Genomic DNA, 23803 nt, shown 5'->3' on the forward strand with positions numbered 1-23803 from the left:
ATGAGTGGCTAGTTCACAGGGATTATCAGTGATTGCTTTGGTACTTAATTTTAAAGCGATCACACTAAAAACAGATACTGGCAAGATTAGGAAAAGAGTGGAGAACATTTATGAAGAAAATTGCCAAAGTAAGGAAGGATATGCCTATTACTGGCTGGGTTATAAAGGAAGGTAACTAATTGTAGGTTAAAGGAACTCGATGCCAACATCCAGATGGAGATAATTCGTATGCCAGAAAGGCCAAGTTTCTGACAGTTATGTAAGGCAAATGCAAAACTTTCCCTTTTTCCCCATAAAATGAACAGATATTTAATGTTCTATCTCATCCTTCCAAGTAAAAGTCCATCACTCATGGTTTGTGTGTAATGGGGGCGGGGTGTCTGGGTGTGTGGGTGTGTGACAGCCAGTGTCTTCCTTAATCACTCTCCACTTTATTTGTTATTATTATTGTGTGAGTGTGTGTGTGCATGTGTGTCTGGGTGTGTGGGTGTGTCTGGGTGTGTCTGGGTATGTGACAGCTAGTGTCTTCCTTAATCATGCTCCACTTTATTTGTTATTATTAATGTGTGAGTGTGTGTGTGTGTGCATGTGTGTGTGTGTGAGTGTGAGTGTGGGGGTGTGAGAGCCAGTGTCTTCCTTAATCATTCTCCACTTTGTTATTTGTTATTATTATTTGTGTGTGTGTGTGTGTGTGTGTGTGTGTGTGTGTATGCGCGCACACGTTCAAGCACAAGTGTACTCTCATGCCATGGTGTGAGTATGGAGGTCAGAAAAGGTTGTAAAGTTGACCCTCTCTTTCATTTTTATGTGGATTCTGGGGGCGTCAAACACAGGTCACCAGGCCTAAGATGAAAGTGTCTCTTCAGGACAAACCTTCTCAGTCTCCCCTTCACCTTATTTTTAGGGACAGCATCTCTCACTGTGCCTAGAACTCACCGGGGAGACTAGCTGGCCAGCAGGTCCCAGTGTTCCTCCTGTCCATCTCCCTAGCATGGGGATTAAAAGCCTGTGTGGTTTCCCTTGGTTTTTTACACAGGAACTGGAGATCCAAGCTGAGAGCCTCATGCACGGCAAGCCCTTTACCAGCTGAGGCATCTTTTGCTTCCTAATTGTTACCATACTCCTTAAAAGCATGTAAAACCCACGCACTGTCCCAGACAGCATTCTGGGGTTCAGGGGAGGAGGCTCAGTCTGCCCCTAGAGCCTCTCCTTGCCCCACAAAGAAAGCACAAATAACTAAACAGAGAGAGAGAGAGAACCTGGCAGCACGCTGTTTTGGCTTTGCAACAGACCAAATGATTTAGAAAACAGGAAGTAACCTGCATAGAGGCCTGGGAACATAAGGCCCTGGGACTGTCAGCTAGTTCCCAGACTCCCTCCTTGTAAATGTGGTGAACGTCTTCCTTTCATGGTGTCAACGTCTCTGTAAAACATTCTCTTCAAGAGCAGGGAATCCTCTACCACTGTCCAGTCTGTGCGTAAAACAACCAAACCACCAGACGTCTAACTTAATAAAGCAACACTAGAGGAAAAGCGCAAAAGAGTTCCCATACCTGATACACAGCACACTTCCACCCAGAAACGGAAACCTTCTCTTAAGTCAGTTGCTCATGGTTCTGCTATCCTGGGGCTGCAGGTGACCCCAAGATCCCAAAATATAAAGGAGGCCGATGCTTGTACACCAACTTCTTTCTGATTCCTTTTTCTTTTAAAGGTATGAGCTGTCATTTTGGTTTTCTCAACATGTGCACAGGTTAAGGACATGACTTGGAGCATGATGTTCTTACGCTTGCTTTTATGTTAACCAGTCTGGCCTGCCCGGCCTGTCCTCAGCATCAGTGAGGGGGCGGTTACCTCTGGCATCATCTGCTGTTACACAGGCTGTGTTATTACTGACAACTGTCAACTGTCTTAAAGAAGCCTTTGATGTGTGGACTACTGGAGTCTCTCTCTGACCAGACACTGATGGATTTTACACGTGTGAGAGATTATGTTTCAAAGAGGAAGGCATGCTGGATCCAAGCTGTTTTAATTCATGGTACCTGTAACTCTGTCTGTGAGAAGAGGACCCTGCTATGCTCAGAGCCTCTGTGGTCCCCTTGCCCCCCTCTTGCCTCTACAAATTCACTTCAATTCCAGAACATGCCTGGAATTGATTCTGAACTACCTGGATAAACAACTTGAGCTCACAAAATCATTTTATATGTTTTTACTGCAAAAATACAATTTAAAAGTGGTCAGCTCTAAGGTTAAAATATTTAATAGCATATTTTTCTTATACATTAATTTTAATGTATTTTTGGAAAATTTATACACATACCAGCTTTCCTACAAAAACTTCAATAAGGTGGATTCTTTTTCAACTTTTGAAAATTCTTGGTAACAGCTTTAATAAGAAATGTATCTGATCAATGTAAGGAATGGTATAAAACTGTGAGAAGAGGGGCCTGGATGGCTGGCTTGGTTAGCAAAGTGCTTTCTGCACAAGTCTGAGGACCTGAGTTCGATCCCCAGCTCCCATGTAAAGCTTGGCAAAGTGGTTCTTTCTTGTAATCCAGCACCTGGGGAGACAGAGGAAGGCAGATCCTTGGGGCACACTGTTCACCAGTCTATCCTAATTGTTCAGTTCCAAGACAAATAAGACTCAAACACACACACAAGACACACACACATACACACACACACACATACACACATACACACACGTGCACTGTGAGAGATACTGGAAGAGTCACAAGAAAGGCAGTCCAGACCAGTAATATCAAGGCTGCTCTAAACAGCTCCCAGCTCTGTCTGATTGTAACTGATAGGTTTGAGGCTATTTAACACTAATTTGGGTAAGTTTGCCAGGAGAACAAAGAGAGAGGCTAGTAGAACACAGCTAGTGTTTTAACTTTTAAACTTTTCCACTCTTCCTGTGGAGCCCTGCAGGGGCATGTGCCTGTGATAACTGCTTCTTTGAAGATGTCCCACAAGTGGAGAACCTAGATGAGGGAGAAGTCCCAGTCCTCAGGGAGTGAACAGTCCTTCTGGGGGCGGGTATGTGTGGCGATCACAGGATGTGTGGTGTGCATATGTGCATGTGTGTGTGTGTTTGTGTGTGCGTGTACACAAACATGCATGTATATTTATGTGCACACACATTCACGTGGTGAGAAGGCATATCTGTGTAGGTGCGGAAGCCAGAGGGTGGCATCAGGTATTTTCCTCAGTTCTTGTCCATCTCTCCCATCCATTCTGAGATGGTCACTCACCAAAGCTGGAGCTTGGTTTCAGCTAAACTGGCTGGCCAGGGCGTCTCCCCTTCCCCGGGCCCCTCCTGTGACCATCTCCTCAGAGCTGGGATTACTGACGTGTGCTACCATGCACACACAGCTTCTCTCATCATGGCTGCCAGGGAACCAAACTCCGGTCCTCAAGCCTACACAGCAAGCATTTCACCAACCGTGCCATCTCTCTAGCCCAGACACAAGGATCCCGCCACTGATTCTGTAGGACACCAGCATCTTCAGTGTCTCTCGAGAGTTGATGGATGTTTTGATTTTATAGTCATCAATACTGAGAATGCTATTTTTAATAAATACATAGAAAAATGGCAACACTATATTTGAGGGCCATTTCAGACACTGTTAGAAATTCTGTCCCAATCCCAAGTCAAAATTCATTGACGTATTCTTTATGATACTGAAAGCCAGCAAGTTAAACTGTTCTTAAAGTCAATCATTCCGAAACATTACAAATATTACTAATTTGATGCTTGGTGCTGAATACTGGCAACACGAAGAAATTAAAAGACTTTAGTTTTTTTTTTTTGTAATTGAATCATGTGCTTTAATAAGAGCAGAAAAGCTTTTATATGTAAAAAAAAAAAACACTATAATTCATAAAATATAATAGTCTTGAATCAGAACCATGGTGTTTTACTCAAGGTTTGTCAGGTAAAAGGTCACGGCAGCAAAGGGCAAAGTGGACATGGTTTGTACGAAGAGCCAATGCTGCTTTGACGTTACATGAGGAAATGGCCTCGAACACGGCCAGAAACACCTCAGGCCTGTCACCTGTTTGCCTTTGAGTTAATTTTTAGTTGTGCATTCAGAAACCTTTCTGTTGGCTAATGTTTCATGGCCCACTCCCTCCATTCAATCACACAGCCCTGTGGGGGTTGAAGCCCACTGTTTAAGAATCTGTAACATAGATTCTCATATCTCACTACAGAGATACGACCAAAACGGTACTTTTTCAGAAACTCAAGGAGATAACAAAACCACAGCCTCCAACTAGCTGCCGCTTCACACTATAATTTAATATAGAATCCAAGATGATTGCATCCCAAGCAGGCAATCTGGAATCATTTTATTCAATATTAAGACAATGGGCTAAGGATTTGGAAGTACAGCGAATCTGAATTTTCATTCCACGAGTAACACCAGGGTGTCTTCTGGAGGGATTACTGGTGACACAGAAAATCATTCACTTTTACTTTAATATTAGCACACACACACACACACACACACACATACACACACACACACACACAAAGAGCACTTTAAAGGTGAGGAGCAGTTGGATGGGGCTGTAATTCAGTTCACAGAAGTTTGCCTAGAGCATCCAAAGCCCAGGGGGTGGTAGCACCCTCCTGTAACCCCAGCACTCATGAGGAGGATCAGAAGTTCAAAGTCACCCTCGGCTTTATTAGCTGGTGGGAAGCCAGTCTGCAATACATGAGATCATGTCTCAAAAACAAATTAAATGAATAGATAAAACATTTTTTTAAAAAAAGGGGAAATGTAAAAGTGTGGGTCAAAGATCCCCCAGAGTCCCTAGAGGATCAGCTTGATGTTCAGACAAGCAACCGCCTTGGATGATAAATGCTCAGAACTGAAAGGGTCACCACAGTAGGTTTTTGCTCTAATGTATCCCTGAGTGAGCATGAAGCTTCTTCCCTCTCAGCTCCTCCATCTGAGGAACTCAGTCCCCGAGATGGCCAGAGCAGCAGAGCAGAGTGGAGGCAGGACCTGACTGACAGCTGCTTAGCCTAAGAGATGACCCATGGTATCCCACCCACCATCAGTTCTGGAAGCTGCTCACGGGAACACAGGCAAGCCCAAAGTATCAGGCCCTCCCCAAACAGACACTGGGAAAGGATCTAAATCGCTTTGGCTTAATCTGCTGAGAATCTCTGGACACAGCAGACATGCCTCTGGTCCATGGCTGCCCTGCCCAGAGGACAGGAACACTGGTGTCTGTCTGCATCTTCTTGGCAGCTGAGTGCTGCTCCAATACTCAGGGACAGCCCAGCTCTGCTGGCCTTGGCCAAACATGGACAAACCATGCCCTTGCAACCAGAGAAAGCCCTCTAACTGGGTCAAGATGAGTAGCAAAAGACGGAAGAGGTGTGTGATTAGGGAGCATGGCATCAGCTGAGAAAGGATACGTGGGTGTCTGGTAACACCCACTGTCTCTGCCACACAGAAACTGAAGCTCCAGGGAGCTCTAGCTGCAACACCTGAAACCAACACACACACACACACACACACACACACACACACACACACACACACACACCAGACTCTCTACCAGCTTCACTTAATCCATCTGCACAGCCACTCCTAAAACCCTGTCTGCCTTGGAGCCCAAAGACGCTTCCAGTAGAGTCCTACAGGAGCAATGTCCGCCTGCGGGGTCTGCTCTCTCGGAGAAGTGCCATGGTGGGGGTGGGTTAGATAAGGGACAAGGTTCTTGTCCTCAAGGAGTGTGCAGTTCTGGGAGGAGGCAGGTGTGCATTTGATCTCAGGACTTGTGTGTGTGTGTATGTGTATGTGTGTGTGTGTCTGTCTGTCTGTCCGTCTGTGTCTGTGTCTTAGTGTACATGTGTCCATGTCTGTGTGTGTCTGTGTGCACTTACATGTATATGCAAATGCACACATGTTCATATCAGGACAGGTCCACATGTGTAGATGTGGAAGCCAGAGGGTGACACTGGGTGTTTCTCCACTCACTTCCTTCCTGGTTTCTTTTCTTTTCCTTTTTGAGACATTCCCTCGCTGAAGCCAGAGCTCACTTTCAGCTAAACAGGCCGGCCCAATCACAAGAACCCCAGCCCCAGCCCCAGCAGGAGCAGAGGAAGCAGCTCCACGCTTCCATGGGAGTTTCAGATGCTCTACTTTGGTTCTCCTCCCCAAGTCAGTGAGGCTGAAAGGTCAACCCTGGTGAAAAGAGGAAAGAAAGGGGCACTTGGGCATGCTGGCACACAGTGCGTGCTCCAGCTGGTATATCAGGTTAACCACTACACAGAAGGAAACCACGGGAGGATGTTTAAAAACATTTTCCTTTTTTTTTTCACTTTTTAATTTATTCTCTTTCTCTCTATCTCTGTCTCACTCTCTCTCTCTCTCTCTCTCTCTCTCTCTCTAGTGTGTGTGTGTGTGTGTGTGTGTGTGTGTGCACTCACTGACACATACTTAACACATGCGTGATAGTCAGAGGACAACTGGCATTGCTTCTGTCCTTCCACCACGCAGACGCCATTGACAGATTTGGTGACACATGCTTTTACCCACTGAGCCACCTCGCCAGCCCTAAATATTACACCAAACATTTCAGTTGCCGTAAGACTCCCCTCTAGAAGCCACACACAAGTTTATTTTATGACATTTTGTCTCTATGTTTCTTTTCCCTTCTTCAGTGTGTGGAGTTTCCGTCTGCCACTCCCCACAAGAATTTTAAGCCTCTCTGCCTTAAAGTACAGAGTGGAAAGTTTACTGGGCTCTTAAAGTTGAAGCCAGATAATCTCACAGCATTGGCATGACAGCTTCTATGTCAAAAACCATCCATAATTTTCTCGACTTTTTTCACTTTCCTTAAAAATCTAGGAGGCAAAAAAAAAAAATGTAGTCCTAATTAGGCAAAATGTTTCAGACCCAACAAGTCAGAAGCAACAGACACAAAAGACAGGAGAATAGGGGAAGAGAAGGGGGCTTACGGGACTTTCGGGGAGTGGGGGGTTAGAAAAGGGGAAATCATTTGAAATGTAAATAAATTATATCGAATAAAAAAAAGAAAAAAAAGAAAAAAAAGACAGGATAATAACTCCACCAGATCCATCCACAAAGGAAAGAACAGACACCACAAGATACAGAAGGATCTTAAAGACTGGTTTCAGAAATCTCATGTCAGTTAGAGAAGATGGATGGTAAATGCTGCTGGGTACCTGTGGTCCTTATTTTTAATTTGAGTCCTGCAACATCACCACGATACCTGTGACCCTCATCATCTAGAGTCCTGTATCATCACCATGGATACCTGTGGTCCTCCTCTACAGTCCTGTATCCTCACCATGGATACCTGTGGTCCTCCTCTACAGTCCTGTATCATCACCATGGATACCTGTGGACCTCCTCTACAGTCCTGTATCCTCACCATGGATACCTGTGGTCCTCCTCTACAGTCCTGTATCCTCACCATGGATACCTGAGGTCCTCCTCTACAGTCCTGTATCCTCACCATGGATGCCTGTGGTCCTCCTCTACAGTCCTGTATCATCACCATGGATACCTGTGGTCCTCCTCTACAGTCCTGTATCATCACCATGGATACCTGTGGTCCTCCTCTACAGTCCTGTATCATCACCATGGATACCTGTGGTCCTCCTCTACAGTCCTGTATCCTCACCATGGATACCTGTGGTCCTCCTCTACAGTCCTGTATCATCACCATGGATACCTGTGGTCCTCCTCTACAGTCCTGTATCCTCACCATGGATACCTGTGGTCCTCCTCTACAGTCCTGTATCATCATCATGGATACCTGTGGTCCTCCTCTACAGTCCTGTATCATCACCATGGATACCTGTGGTCCTCCTCTACAGTCCTGTATCATCACCATGGATACCTGTGGTCCTCCTCTACAGTCCTGTATCATCACCATGGATACCTGTGGTCCTCCTCTACAATCCTGTATCCTCACCATGGATACCTGTGGACCTCCTCTACAGTCCTGTATCCTCACCATGGATACCTGTGGTCCTCCTCTACAGTCCTGTATCCTCACCATGGATACCTGTGGTCCTCCTCTACAGTCCTGTATCATCACCATGGATACCTGTGGTCCTCCTCTACAGTCCTGTATCCTCACCATGGATACCTGTGGTCCTCCTCTACAGTCCTGTATCCTCACCATGGATACCTGTGGTCCTCCTCTACAGTCCTGTATCATCACCATGGATACCTGTGGTCCTCCTCTACAGTCCTGTATCCTCACCATGGATACCTGTGGTCCTCCTCTACAGTCCTGTATCATCACCATGGATACCTGTGGTCCTCCTCTACAGTCCTGTATCATCACCATGGATACCTGTGGTCCTCCTCTACAGTCCTGTATCATCACCATGGATACCTGTGGCCCTCCTCTACAGTCCTGTATCATCACCATGGATACCTGTGGTCCTCCTCTACAGTCCTGTATCATCACCATGGATACCTGTGGTCCTCCTCTACAGTCCTGTATCATCATTACCATGGATACCTGTGGTCCTCAACCTCAGCAGCAGCAGTATCAACCACCCCAGTCTCATCCTTTCTATCAATTCCCACGTACAGTAAGTCTCCAAGTCCTGCTGATATAGCACCTGACAGACTCCTAAATTCAATGCCCCCTCCTCCCCATTCCTATAACAACTGCCTCAGCACCCACCCTATCACTCTGACCTCATTCTATTGCAGACACACCCCAGTTTGGTCTCTTCAGCCTTGCTTCCTGCTCACACCACCCCTCCCATCTGCACTGGACAAAGCAATGTCTCTCAACCACAGAGCTGAGAGTTTAGTTTAGAGTTGTAATGATCCCCAGGAAAGCCTGACTTCCTCTAGGGGACCACAGGTCCTCAAAACACTGCCCTAACTTTGTGCTCTTATTTTCATTATGTCCTTTAAAAAATATTATGAATCATTCACATGACTGTGCGCTGGTCAAGTTTTGCCATATGTATTTCTCCCATATGTATTATTGAATTATCAATGTAATTTGCATAAGGAAATGTGTGTGCATGCATGTGTGTGTGTGTGTGTGTGTGTGTGTGTGTGTAAAATTGAGACATGATCTCTATGTAGGCCTGGCTTTCCTGGAACTCATTATGAACTTTGGCCTGACTTTGAACTCACAGAGATCCACCTGTCTCTGCATTCCAAGAGAAAATATTAGTTTTAATTTTTATTTATATGCATGTATACTTATAGATGTGTGCACTTGTTTGCACATGCCTGTGGAGGTCAGGGGTCAACACTTGGTTTCTTTCTCAATCCAGACTGAATCCAGACTGACTGGCCAGCACATTTCAGGGACCCTCCTGGCCCTGCCTCCCCAACTCTGGGGTCGCAGGTGTGCACCACCTCTCTCAGTTTTGTTTAACTTTATGAAGATGGGTGCTGAAAATTGAACTCAGGTCCTTTTGCCTGTTTGGCAAGTACTTTACCAACAGAGCCTTATCCCTCAAAAGTTATTTTGGTTGCCTAGTAAAAAAGCAAAAAAAGATAACAAGAATTATAATGTGGAGAGATAGAACTGAAGAGAGAACCAAGTCATCACACAGGGCATGGACAGGGCACACAGCACCCCACACTCATAAGACCCTGCAAGCTTTCAGAGACAGAACCAGAGACTCTGCTTTAACAAAAAATAGTGCCCATCAGGTTAAATTCGGGTACTGAACATATTCCATGTATAGCTGTGGTGACGGTGTCCTTAGATGTTGAGCTGGGTTTACAGTGAACAGCACTAAGTATGAAGGCTTCAGAACTGTTGAGCACCACCCTGTGTGTGAGCTGCACTATAATAATAACAAGTCAGGCCACACTAGGAAACCAAATCTTTTTGTTTCTTCCTTTAGTGGGATGGGTTGGTTGCACCCACTGGAGACACACTGGCCTCAGACAAATGTCGAAGGAGCTGAGCAATTCTTTCTTTCTTTTTTTTCCTTTTTTTTATTAGATATTGTCTTTATTTACATTTCAAATGTTATTCTCTTTCCTGGTTCCCCCTCCTAAAACCCCATATCCCATCTCCCCTCCCCCTGCTTCTATGAGGGTGTTCCCACACCCACCCATCCACTTCCCCTTCCCCACCCTGGCATTCTCCTACACTGGAGCATCCAGCCTTCACAGGACCAAGGGCCTCTCTTCCTATTGATGCCCCAAAAGGCTATCCTCTGCTACATATGCAGCTGGAGCCATGGGTCCCTCCATGTACTCTTTGGCTGGTAGTTCAGTCCCTGGGAGCTCTAGGGCATCTGGTTGGTTGATATCGTTGTTCCTCCTGTGGGGCTGCAAACCCCTGGCTCTGAGCAATTCATAGGCCACTGACTCATTGTACTTCCGGCCAATAGGCTACGGGCATAACCAACAATACATCCGTTGCACAGGAGCCAGAGGGCAGGACTCTCATGCTCTGTCAACACTGGAACAGACATGTGTTCCTGATGGCCACACTGTGGTGACTCCACAGCCATGAGATCCTAGTGATCATACTGCGGTGATCCCAAAGCCACATGTCCCTGGTGGTAAGCTAGAGAAACTGCCCGCCCGGCCTATGAGAGGCAGAGTATGAGCGAGGCATGCCTTTCTTGAGCTTTTAGGTTGATCTGTTACTGCAGCACAATTCAGTCCATTCTTCCTAACACCGATTCATAGGCAGAGCTCTGTCTCTTTCAAGTCCTTCTCACCACACTCCATCTTCCAAGTGACTCCTAGCTCTGTGACAAGACACTCCACACTGTTCCACAGCACTGCCCCATTAAATGCTCTGTTCCACTTTCCATACACTTTCCTCCTCCACCGCCCAGCCACTGTAACTCAGCTTCGAAAAGCTAGTTCACACCAGGAAGTTGTCCTCTATTTCCTAACACTCTCTCTTTACAATCAGCGCATACCAATTATGCAGAAGAATAGATTTTGTCGTGATACTGCCGTGTGTGTGTGTGTGTGTGTGTGTGTGTGTGTGTGTGTAATGTACTTTGATTACATTTAATCCCCTCCCCATTGCCATCTCTTGTTCCTTACTACTTGTTCAAGTCTGTTTCCTCATTCCATATACCTTTCCTTCTACCTTCATGACTCTTGAAAATATAGATTGAAGGGGATGGAGGGATTGCTCAGTGGTTAAGGATACAGAGGGCCTGGATTCAAGTCCCAGCACCCAGAGGCCAGTTCACAGCCATCTATTACTCCAGTACCAGGGGAGCTAATACCTCTCCTGGTTTCCATTGCATCAGGCATAGAGTATGAAGACATAAATGCAAGAAAAACACCCATACACATAAAATAAAAATGAATAATCATTTAATACATATATATATATGTATATATATATATATATATAGAGAGAGAGAGAGAGAGAGAGACAGAGACAGAGACAGAGACAGAGACAGAGGAAGCAATTCTATGGATGAACTAAAACATGGACTATTTGTTTTGAAAAGATTGTTTCTTTGCTTATTCACATGTGTACATGCTCACACGTGTGTGTGTGTGTGTGTGTGTGTGTGTGTGTGTGTGTGTGTGTGTGTGTGTGAATTGGTTCTCTCCTTCAATTATGAGGGTTTCAGGATTTGGGCTCAGGTTATCACTGAGCCATCATACCAATCCAGTATTCTTCTCTCTCTCTCTCTCTCTCTCTCTCTCTCTCTCTCTCTCTCTCTCTCTCTCTCTTCTCTCTCTCTCTCTCTCTCTCTCTCTCCTCTCTCCCTGGCTTACTTTGCTGAGCATGGCAATGCCCAGTTTAATTTGTTGCCGGTTTGTCTTTCTTTGTGTTGAATTCATTGCAGACACATGCAGACACATGTCCACTGTCTGTTCATCCTTGATGGACACACAGACTCCATACTCTGATTCTTGTGACTAGCACTACAATAAACACAAGCATCCAATATTGTATGTCTGTTATGTGCTGATTTTGATCATTGACTTTGGTTACATATTCATGAGTGGTATAGGAGGATCATATGATTGTGGTATTTTCAGGGTCATTTATTTTTAAGATCTTCCATATTAATTTCCATAGTGCATAGACAAATTTGCAATCCCACCTACACTGCACAAAGGTTCTCCCCCACCCCCACCAACATCTGTTATTTGTTTTCTGGAAGATGAGCATTCCGACCGGAGTGACCTAGAATCTCGGTGTACACCTCATTTCCCATCAGCTTTTTAAGATGCCTTTGTCCCTATGTTATAATTATCCATGCCAATGTCAGACTCTACCAGCCCACCACACTGTGACAGGATCGATAACCTGTGTATTCTGGAATCCACAAAGCCAGAATAAGAGAAAAGCTGTATTGGCCATTTAGTGGGAAGGAACTTTCTCAGGAAGGCTGATTCTAGGGCATCTGAAAGCAGCTGGATTAGATCCTGCACCCACCAAAGACGGCATCCTGATAGCAGCATCCCTTGGCTGTCTTCAGCTCAGGTCCTAGCCAGACATTTCCCAGAGTCCTGGATTGGTTCACTGTCTCCCCCACACACTGCTCAGCCTCCATGAGGGTTCAGACTTTCCTTGGGAAGACATTACTAAGGACCTTATATTCAAAGTGTGGTCCCCAAACAAGTGACACCTACCAGAATTTAGGTGCCAGTAAGAAAAGAAGAATCTTCAGCTCCAAGACATTCTGAACCCAAGTCTCCATTTTTACCTATATCACCAGATGGTTAAATTGCCCAGAGCTATTTAAAAGTTTGGTATAGTCAAACAATCTCTTCTGCCTAAACATGCCAGTAACTTCAGTTGTCTTCCATTGTAGCATCTGGTAAGAGTTGTACACCACTGTCTCCTCAGAACAGCTGGAACGTAACCATCTTAGCTATAAAGGAAACAAACTCAGAGTGGGCTGGTCACAGGACCATGTGACTTTGAAGTTTCAGAGTCAGGATTTCCAGACAGGTCTGACAGTCTCCAAAGCCCTCACTCCATCACCGTACAGACTGGGACCTGCCCTGCGCAAACATCTGATACTACTTAGCTTTTGAGAGTAATTCAAGTCCTTTAGAGACTTTTTGACCCTTCATGTCCACTGACCCAGAACTAACCTCTCTTCTCTCCTGCTACCTGCTACCTGCATGCTGGTGCCTCCACACGCCACTGTTCCCAGGAGCCAGCCTCTTATCCCCACGTAAGTGCTTTATAAGCTTGGTCAATAACCATTTGATGAGTTCATGAAAATATTTCCCCTTTAATCATCAAACAATACCGAGGTCTGGGGAATGGCTATCATTAAGGAAAGGAAGGTGAAGACTCCGGGACTCTCAGAGAAGTTCAAAGTCTTGCCTGGGGTCTCTGGGAGGCCTCAGACACCTAGGGATGGAAGCTAAAGCCCCTCCCCAGTTCCCAGGACTGATGTCTTTGTCCTCTTGATCCACCTTCTTGGATCTCCCACTTCTGACCTACATCACCACGCAGTTCATGGAAGCATTCCTTTCAAGTCACTCCCCCACAGATACTTTTAAAAGGCCTGCCCCTAGACGGAACGGCAGCCACCTGTGAAGACGGGAAACCTGGGCACAAACAGATAGAGCAAGCCCCGCGATCCCAATGAGGGAACACCTATCAACCAAAGGCCTCCGAGGAAAGCAGCCCTGTCAGCCATAGAGACCTGCTGTGGAAAAGGCCCCTAAGGGGCTCCAAGACCAGGCTGGAGGACACCAGGCCACTCACCCTAGCAAGGCACCACTGCAGCCTGTGAGTCGGAGGGTCACAGGGCACCTTCCCTTTCCTTTGCTGCATTTAGGAAGACAGTGGGGCCTTTATTAACTCGGCTTGTCCAGAGAAAAGCAAACTATTTATGTCCGAAACATTAAGGGAAACATGAGAGGGAAATTTCCCTTGAGCTGGGCAATGGAAAGATTCTACACACACACACACACACACACACACACACACACACATACACATACAAAGGTACACAGGCACACATACATATATAGATGCATACACACATGAAAACACAAACATTCATATACATTCATACATACACACATACATACGTACATACATACATACATACACACAGGCACACACACATGAACATATACAGAGATATATAAACACACATACAAACACAAACATACATATACATTCACACACATACATACACATACACATGCACATATACACATACATAGATGCGTACACACACACAGATATAAGAGCTTGGGACAGCAGACCAACTCTCCACTTTGTTTTTGCTTCTCTGAGCACCAAGTCCAAGGGCTGCCCCACCCAGAACACTGAGCACTGTGCCAAAGACACACTGATGAAGGCCATGGAACTAAGGTTTGCCAGTCCTAGGTCTGGGCACCAAGACCATGAGCCAAGACGGGGCACTGTGAATTCACCCACAGGCAACCTAGAGGAAGCAAGATGTCTACTGCTGCTGCTACCACTGCTGCTGATAACAGTGGGAGGAGGAAGCACACTAAGGCAGAGAAGGCTCTCAGATAGACCAGAACTTGAGAAGTAAAGGCAGAAGGATCACGAGTTCGAGGCCAGCCTCCGATACACAAAGTCAGCCTGGCTTACATGAGATCCTCCTCCCAAAAGCAAGCATGGGAAGAAAGGAGGGAGGGAAGGAAGCAGGGAGGGAGGGAAGGAGAGAGAGAGAGAGAGACAGACAGACAGACAGACAGACAGAAACAGAGAGAGAGACAGAAAGAGAGAGCGAGGGAGAGAGAACATGTGCTAGTTATTTTTGGTCAAGTTGACACAAGCCAGGGTCATTTGGGAAAAGGGACCTTCAATTGATAAAATGCCATAAGACTATAGTATATCTGTGGGCATTTTCTTGATTAATGATTGACATGGGAGGGCCCAGCTCAACATGGGCAGTGCCATCTCTGGACAGGTCAGCCTGGGTTATATAAAAAAGCCAGCTGACCAAGCCATGGGGAGCAAACCACTAAGCAACATTCTTCCATACCCCTGTTTCAGCTTCTGCCCACAGGTTCTTGCCCTGAGTTCCGCCCTGATTCCCCATCCTGGCGGACTATAACCTGTAAGCTGAAATAGACCCTTTCCTTCCCAAACTGCTTTTGGCCATGGTGTTTATAACAGCAACCAAGAGCAAACTAGAACAGGAGGGGAATGACTCCATGCTCTGGGGTTTGTTTTCCTGGTTGGCTGGTTGGCTGGTTTTGTTGTTTCTCAGAATCAGATCCCGAGGAGGAATCCCTATGACAGGGAGTGAGTGTATCAGTAGTTGTTCACAGGAAAGAATGATTGGGAAGGGCAGAAGCCTGCTAAGACCCAAAAGCAAGCCAAGTTAGGGGAGCAAGACCTTCACAGATCCTTAGGAGTCAACCATGTAATGCCAAAGGAACTTTTGACAAACAGCGGAGATCACACCTCACTCAGTGCCCTAGTGAAGAGCCTAGGAAGCCGGGCAGTGCTGGCACACGCCTGTAATCCCAGTACTTGGGAGGCAGAGGCAGGATTCTGAGTTCGAGGCCAGCCTGGTCTACAGAGTGAGTTCCAGGATAGCCAGGGCTACACAGAGAAACCCTGTCTTGAAAAAAAACCAAATCCAAAAAAAAAAAGAGCTTAGGAGCTGAGCTGATTAATGTTCTCCTCAGGATCTGCCAGTTGTCAGTCAGGGGCTGCCCCAGAGAGATGTATAGCTGCAGCCAGGCCTTGCGCTGAGCTTGTAGCCACAGAGCAGCAGGAAGGTCAGCCTCCAACGAAGATGGGGTGGGGGGCGGAGCTTACAGCTCGGAGCCAAGTACTCAGGGCTCTAATGTGCCACAACAGGACTGTGGAAAGAGAGCTGGAGAGTTAACTCAGAAATCACAGCTGCCTCCATTTGCCCTTCCTCCTGTGGCATCATGCTAACAACACCACACAGAGACCATGCTTTGCTGAAGTTGGAAATAGACAAACCAACACTCCATGGCCCTGTTTCCTCCCTGGAGTTCTGCTTTCTGCTCCCCCCAAGGAATAATGTGTCCCTACCTAGAGCTCTGGGAACCTCACTTCTCTGTGACCCTTATAGCCCAACACTAGCCCGATAGATTGTAGATCACCCCTGTAAAAGCCAACAGACCCCACTCCACAGCCATCAAAACAATCATCACAGAGCAGGCCTCCTTAACGCCAGCGTGTGTCTTAAGAGCTGCTGACAGTGGGACCTAGCTTCCACTGGACGGCTATGGCCATCAAGTAGAGGATAGAGAATGGTCTGGACTCAGAAGGAGTGGGGTGGAGAAATGACTCACACTGTATGGAGCAAGTAACAACCTAATTCCCTCCACAACATCTCACCCCCACTCCCAGCAGGCAGATACATACTCTGGGAAGGTGTCCCCAGACGCCTCTGCCCAACCCAGGAGCTGCCTTAGTCTTTCTCCACCACACCTCGCCCCCAGAGCCAGACGTGGAAAGGAGTGAAAACGTGGAGCTATATTTGAAATGGATTGATGGTTCTATTTCTCCCGCTCTGATCTATCCTGCTAATTCCCAAACCCTCTGCCTGCACTGTTTCTTTCTTAAACCCCCCGTTGTTCTTCTGTGACTCCCTGGCTAGGATCAGTGCTCTGGAGAGCAGGGTTCAGTAAACCTTTCCACTACTCTCCTGTGAGCTTTGGCAAGGAGGTGGGTCTAGAGCTCCGAAACAGTCTTTCAGGAAGGGATAGAATGAGAGAGGTCTCTAGGCGACTAGAGCCTGGCCCATGAAGATTAATCAATAACAGCTCCCTCTGCTGTGTCTTCCTCCTGCAGCCTTGCTGCAACTGCCCAGTATGTTTTTCCAGGAATGGCGTTCTGACTGTCCAGAGGGGAACCATTCAAGCTGGTGTTACCCCCTAGCAAGCGAGTTTCCCATGCTGTAGAGGGAAACACACGCACACAACACACGCGCGCAGAGCACACATGCACTCAACATCGCAGGCGTGCACACACACGCCTGCACAGTGCATCCCCGTGGGGTCTGCCCCTGCTGGCCCCATCGCTCAGAGTGGGGGTCCCACCGACAGTCACTGAGGACACTTACCCGGGATGGGAGGCGCAGGGCGGCTGGGCGCCGGCGGGGCGGGGGTCGCGGGTGGTGGCGGTGGGCGCAGAACTGGCGCGGCTGGCATGGCTGGAGGCCTGGCTGCAGGTGGCAGCTCCGGGACGTGGCCCGACGGCGGCCGAGCTGGCGCGGCGCGGGAAGGCTGGGGACGACTCGCTGCACAGAGAGGCTCAGGTCTCCTCTTCCCTTTGGTTGCTGCTGGCGGGCGGCGCGAGGACAGTCTCCCCAGCGCGAGCTTGACAACCGCGAAGCCGCAGCCTGCCCCGCCCCGCCCCGCCCCGCCCCGCCCTAGGCCACCCGGGGGCGGGGGAGTTGGCAGTGAACTTGAGCAAGCAGGGCGCTCCAGGAGAGCTAGCAGAACAACCAAAACACCATAAGATACTGTCGGTCTGTCTATCTGTCTGTCTCTGTCTGTCTCTGTCTCTGTCTCTCTGTCTCTCTGTCTCTCTGTCTCTCTCTCTCTCTCTCTCTCTCTCACACACACACACACACACACACACATCTCCTTCCCACCTCCCTTCTCTCTCCTCCCTTCCCTCCCCTTTCCCTCTGCCAAGGCTGCTCCAGCCGAGGGACTTGTTTTGAATTGAGCCCCTACAGTGCTCTCAGTGGGTGACTCCCAAGTCAAGGAGGCCTGGAACCTAGGCAACCCTGTCTCTCCCTGAAGAGCAGAAGTCAGACTGTAGGTATTTCCTCAAAACATTCTTTTTACACCTAGAGACAAAGTTAGGGCACAGTGGTTCGAACCTAGAGACATGCTGCAGAATGTCCTCACTTCTTGGGGTTGCCGATATCACAGAAGGCCTTTTGTGAAATACCGCCCTTCTCCACACCACACCCCCTAAGCCTCAGAGTCCCAGGAATAAACACTGTACTTCACTTTCTCCTTAGAGGCATTTGTACTGGGGGGAAGGAGGGAGGAGGAAGCAGCGAATCAAATAGACTGAGCTTTAGGGATCAGAGGATGAGTCTTCTGCCTTCTCCTGCAGAAGTCAAGCAACATCTTATGGCTGGATGGATAACCATCCTTTCCCTGTGGTTTGACTTAATACACCCAGCAGCAGGGGCGAAGCTCTCAGCTCAAGACAACACACCACAGTGCATTTATCCGACACGTTGCTGCATGTTGTAGGGAAAACTAATTGTTCACACATTCACAACCCTTTCCCTTCCCCTCTGACCTTTTAGCAGAACACCAATTTTTAGCTGAAGATATTGTAACATCAATAAAGACTTTATTTCCCAGCTGCACTGGTGATAGAATTGACCATAAGAAAAAATCTTGGAGCCAGGCAGTGGTGGCGCACGCCTTTAATCCCAGCACTTGGGAGGCAGAGGCAGGCAGATTTCCGAGTTCAAGACCAGCCTGGTCTACACAGTGAGTTCCATGACAGCCAGGGCTACACAGAGAAACCCTGTCTCAAAAAAACAAAAAACAAAAAGAAAAGAAAAAAAGAAAAGAAAGAAAGAAAGAAAGAAAGAAAGAAAGAAAGAAAGAAAGAAAGAAAGAAAGAAAGAAAGAAAGAAAGAAAGAAAGGAGAAAAGAAAAAGATCTTGGCCAGTGAAATATAACTGGGAAGCTCTGTGTGAGATTTTCAAAATGTTTCTGAGACTAACAGATGTTCTCCATCGTCCCCTTCCACCTCCTGCCTCATCCCAGCATCCAAAAATGATGTCTATAGTATGTTAGATTACAGGAGTAATTTCTTGTTCCATATTTTAATAGAATTAGACCACCTACCTGTCTCATTACTGTGACAAAACACCCAAGCAATAACCACATTTTTAAAAATTATTTTTTATTATTTTAAATTCTGCGCATACGTGTGTGTTGGGAGGTGCACATTATTGTAGGTGCCCACAGAGTTTTGCAGAGGATGTCCAAGCCCCTGGAGCCTGAGTTATAATGACCGACTAACTTGTGAGCCATCTCCTGAGGGTCTGGGAAGTGAACTCAAGTCCTCTACAACACAAGGGAGCACTCTTGAGTGCTAAGCCATCTCCCTAGCTCCCTGAGTCCCTGCTTTAAATGGAGGGAATATTTGTTTGGCTGGCGGTCTCAGAGGTTTCAGTTCATGCTTGCTTGTCCCTGGTGGTGGCACAGAATGTCATGACAAGAACACAAGGAAGAAGAGACTTACTTATATCTTGACAGCCAAGAAGCAGCATCAAGAAGGAGCTGGAGCCCCAGTATCACTTCAAGGGTGGGATGCCAGTGACCTAACTCCTCCCACTAATTGGCATACCCAAATGGCCTGCCACCTCCTAATAGCGCCATGGGCTAGGGAGCAAGCCTTCAGGCCCTAGACTTCTGGGGAAGATCCCAGATCTAAATCACAGCAACACTCTGTCCTTTCAAACTACAGTATGTCTCTGCAGCTTGTCTTTCATTGTGGCCATCTTACTTAAATGACCAATGGGATGCTATTGCAGTGTCCCCTCCTGGATTAGCTTCCTAGGAGCTGCTCCTGCCAATAGGTGAGTAGCGACTGCCCATGGAGAACACAGAGAAACGTGAGTCAGGCCCCAGCATCAACCCACAGCTGACATTTGACCTGACTCAGGGCTACTCCATAGGACTGCAGACCTAGAAGTGACAGAAGCAAATGCCCCTAGTTGCAAACAATTAAGTTCCAAGCTATTTTGTGCCTCAAGATTATTGCAGCAAAAGCTAGCTAATATGGTGTCCAACAATGACTGGAACTCCAGCTGCCTTCTTGGATTAAATGGTTGCCTTAAAGTTTTAAGACAAGTCCAAATTATTATAGACCAATAAAATAGAGGTCGGAATCCCATATGACAGTGCAAAGCTATGCTAACATTATATTTCCCTTTTAAAAGAGAATGCACCCTTGTATATTTAAGTCACTACAGTCTTATTACCTGAGAAATGATACCTTTTGTCAATCCTTCAAAATAAAATACTTTTCACACACACACACACACACACACACACGAAACAAGCAAACAAATACTGAAAACAGATATAGGCAGTCATTTAAATGCAAAATAGAGGTCTAAGAAGGAACGCCATGTTCACAGTGAGCCATTGAACTAGAAATAATTTGGCATAGCTCAAGAGAGTGCAACAGTAGCCATGGAGACTGGCCAAGGCATGGGGCTACTTTGGTCTCAAGTAAGTAACTTCACTCATAGCTCCAGTTAAGTGGAAGACTCAAAGGTGTTTGAGGATGTCTAGGGAAATCTCTGAGTAGGAGTTGGGGTGGGGGTAGTTGAGGAGGGCTGCTCAGTGGTTAGAGCACTTGCCACATAGGGCTGAGGGCTAGAGTTTGGATCTCCAGAACCTACTTCAGTACCAGGCTGGAACCACAACTCATCTTTCCTTCAGAGGCAGAGATGGGGGATCTTTAGGGAAAGCTAGATAACATACAGGGGCCTTATTGTCCAGCTAAGTTCTGGGTTCAAGAGACTCTGTGCCCTGATAAATAATATGAGAGAGAGATCAAAAGGACACTCAATTCAACCCTGGGCCTCTGTCTACACGCCAGTCTTTAGACCGCAGCAAGGCCTCACCCAGAAACACCCCTCAGGAAGGCATGTCTCAGGATCTGCCTTCCCCAGGGAAAGAAGTCCCCCACCCCAGCCTGTTTATTCTAATTAGCCTTGTTGAGGGGGAACTTGGAGGTGTGTCACGGAAGACCACCCTGACTGGATGTCACTGTGTGTTTAAGGATAACTAGGAAGGAAGATTTTGGTGGAGATCACAGGACCTCCAAGAGAAACTTCCCTGTTCCCAGAATTACATGGAGGTGGGGAGGGCCTCCCAATGGGAGCTTCAGAAAGAGGAAAATGGGAACTCTCTCATGACAGAGCTCACTGATCTAATGAGCCTATGGTGAGCGTTCAGTCTCCTCATCAGATGGCAGAATATTCTTACATGTCTCCTCCCACAACTACTACCATCATCCTCTCCTCCCAAGGTAAACTGTCTCTGTTTCTCCCTCTCTCTGTCTCTGTCTCTCTGTCTCTCTCTGTCTCTCTCTGTCTCTCTCTGTCTCTGTCTCTCTCTGTCTTTCTCTGTCTCTGTCTCTGTCTCTCTCTCTCTCATTCTCATTTCTCTCTTTGAAATAAGATCTTATTTATCCCAATCCAGCCTTAAACTGCACATATAACAGCAGATGGCTTCGATCCTCTTACCCGTGTGCCTCTACCTCCCAAGTGTCTGGAACACAGGCATGTACTACATGGAACAGAGGACTAGAGACATAGCTCAGTGTATGCAGTGGTGGGCATGAAATCCGAGGCTTCCTGCATGCAAGCTAAATACTCTATCCCAGCTACATCTGCAGCCAGTCATCAGCCCAAAAGACCACTTCTCCCAGGATGTACCCACTCACTTCTGTCTTCTTCAGACTAGCTGGGATCTAGCGCCTTAATCTGTCTCTGGGATGTCTCCGAAAGTCATTCCTATCCCTGTTTTCCTTCACCCTGGCTGCTATGACCAGCCTCCTCTTGTCCACTAAATTCTCTTCTGGTCTGACATCCTGGAACCGGTCTGTTTTGATACCACCCTTCTCAACCAAGCATGGGTTTGTATAAGTCTGGGGCCAGACTGAGTTACAGGAGACCCTGTCCCAAAAGAAAGTACAAACAAAAACAAAACTCAGGGGCTGGAGAGGTGGCTCAGCCTTTTCTGCTCTTGCAAGAGGAGCCAGGTTATGTTCTCAGTGCCCACACGATGGCTTACAACTGCCCTTAACACCAGTCCCAGGGGACCCAACACCTGATTTTGGCTCCTTGGGCACTGGGCTCACACATAATAGGCAAGACATGCATACACATAAAATATAAGTGAAATAAATCTTTCGAACAAGTAAATTAGCAAATGTGTTTCCTGTTCTCTGATACCTCCTTTTTTTTCCCTGTTTTTTTCAAGACAGAGTTTCTCTGTGTAGCACTGGCTGTCCTGGAACTCACTCTGTAGACCAGGTTGGCCTCGAACTCAGAAATCTGCCTGCCTCTTCCTCCCAAGTGCTGGGATTAAAGGCGTGCGCCGCCACCGCCCGGCTCTCTGATGTCTCTTAAATCTTATGATTACTGGGTGATCTCTTACTGTCTTTGGCATCTCTTCTTGATCTTATCTAAGCCCTTGATTTTCATTTCCATCTTGAGTGGCAACCCACAGGGACCTTCTACAGTATATCCAGAAAGTTCTCGCCCCTGTCTGTCTTCCCTGCAAGATCGTTGATCATATTTAACCCATGCAGGCCATAAACCTCTGCATTAACGTCAAGTCCAATCCCACTGTCAAACGCTGCACTGTCCCTGCCTCTGCCCACCCCTCACTCCCTTGACCTTGTTCAAGCTTCCGAGCCTTGACATCTCTGCCTCTCCCCACTTCAGCGTTACTCCCAGATCATCATCGGCTTTAGCAGAGCTGAAGACATCTCCTTATTGACCTACGCTATTGTGCAATCCTCACTTAAAAGCCTCCAGTGACTCAGAAGAGTCCAAATTTAAAGTCCTTTAGGATGGCCTGCCAGGATCTTCAACCTCTGATCTCTGGACACTGACTGTGGTCATTCAAGGCCCCAGCGAGAGCACATCCCCATCTTTCCTTGACTTCCATCTCTTTTCATATCCTTCCCTCGTGTTTCTGAGCAGCCTTTGCTCAAGCACCACCTCTGCCAGGTCAGGGTTCAGGCTCACGCCATTGACCATAAATTGTTCTGTCCCCCACTGCCAATAGAGGGATATGAAAGAGGGTAGGGAGTAGAATAGCAGTATCAGGGCCAATTGGAACTGCCCCTGGGGACAACAGCCGACTGGGTCTGTGGTAATCTAGGCAGCCATTGCTTCCTACCTATCTTGTGGTCAGCGAGGTGGTCTATCTGGTCTGAAGACTCATCTAAATGGACCAAAGTGCACTGCACTGACAGGTTTCAAAGACAAAGAAATCAACTGCTGCCCTACACTGAGAAAACATGGAATCTGAGTGAGTGTCTGCAATCTCTCTTCTTGTTTGGTTGGTAAGTCAGCTGTGTGTAATAGGAATTAATGAACACATCTGAAATATGTTGTCACTTTTTCTGGATACAGTTCCTGCTTTCAAGTGGATCTGTTTGCCTTGTTATTATTGTTGTTGTTGTTGGTGGTGGTGGTGGTGGTGTTCCTCTTCTTTTTTGAATGAATGCAGTGTATGAGTGGTGTGTGTGTGTGTGTGTGTGTGTGTGTGTGTGTGTGTGTGTATACATGTTCAAATGCATGTGAATGCATGAGTATGCATACAGTGGAAGCTAGATGTTAATCACTGTCCGCTTGGCTCACTGGGAGAATCCACCTGGCTTACTGAGGTAGGTTCTCTAACTAAACTGCATCCTGCCAATTCAGCTGGTCTACCTAGCCAGCTTGCCAAACGGACCTCCTGTCTCTCCATCTCAAGCCCTTGGGTTATAGTGGGACCACCACACCTACCAGCCTACCAGTTCCAAACTCCTGCCACCACATTTGTTTTCTTTTTTTTTTCTTTCTTTTTTTTTTTTTTTTTTTTTTTGATTTGGCATTTTCGAGACAGGGTTTCTCTGTGTAGCCCTGGCTGTCCTGGAACTCACTCTGTAGACCAGCTGGCCTCGAACTCAGAAATCCACCTGCCTCTGCCTCCCAGAGTGCTGGGATTATAGGCGTGCGCCACCACCGCCCGGCTCTGCCATCACATTTGTATAAGAAGCAATTAAGTCACTGAGTCATCTCTTCAGGCCCTCAGTCAGTTTATTTCCAGTTATTATGTCTAGAAAA

This window comes from Apodemus sylvaticus, chromosome 7, assembly GCF_947179515.1.
Source record: "Apodemus sylvaticus chromosome 7, mApoSyl1.1, whole genome shotgun sequence".
Taxonomy (NCBI): Eukaryota; Metazoa; Chordata; class Mammalia; order Rodentia; family Muridae; genus Apodemus; species Apodemus sylvaticus.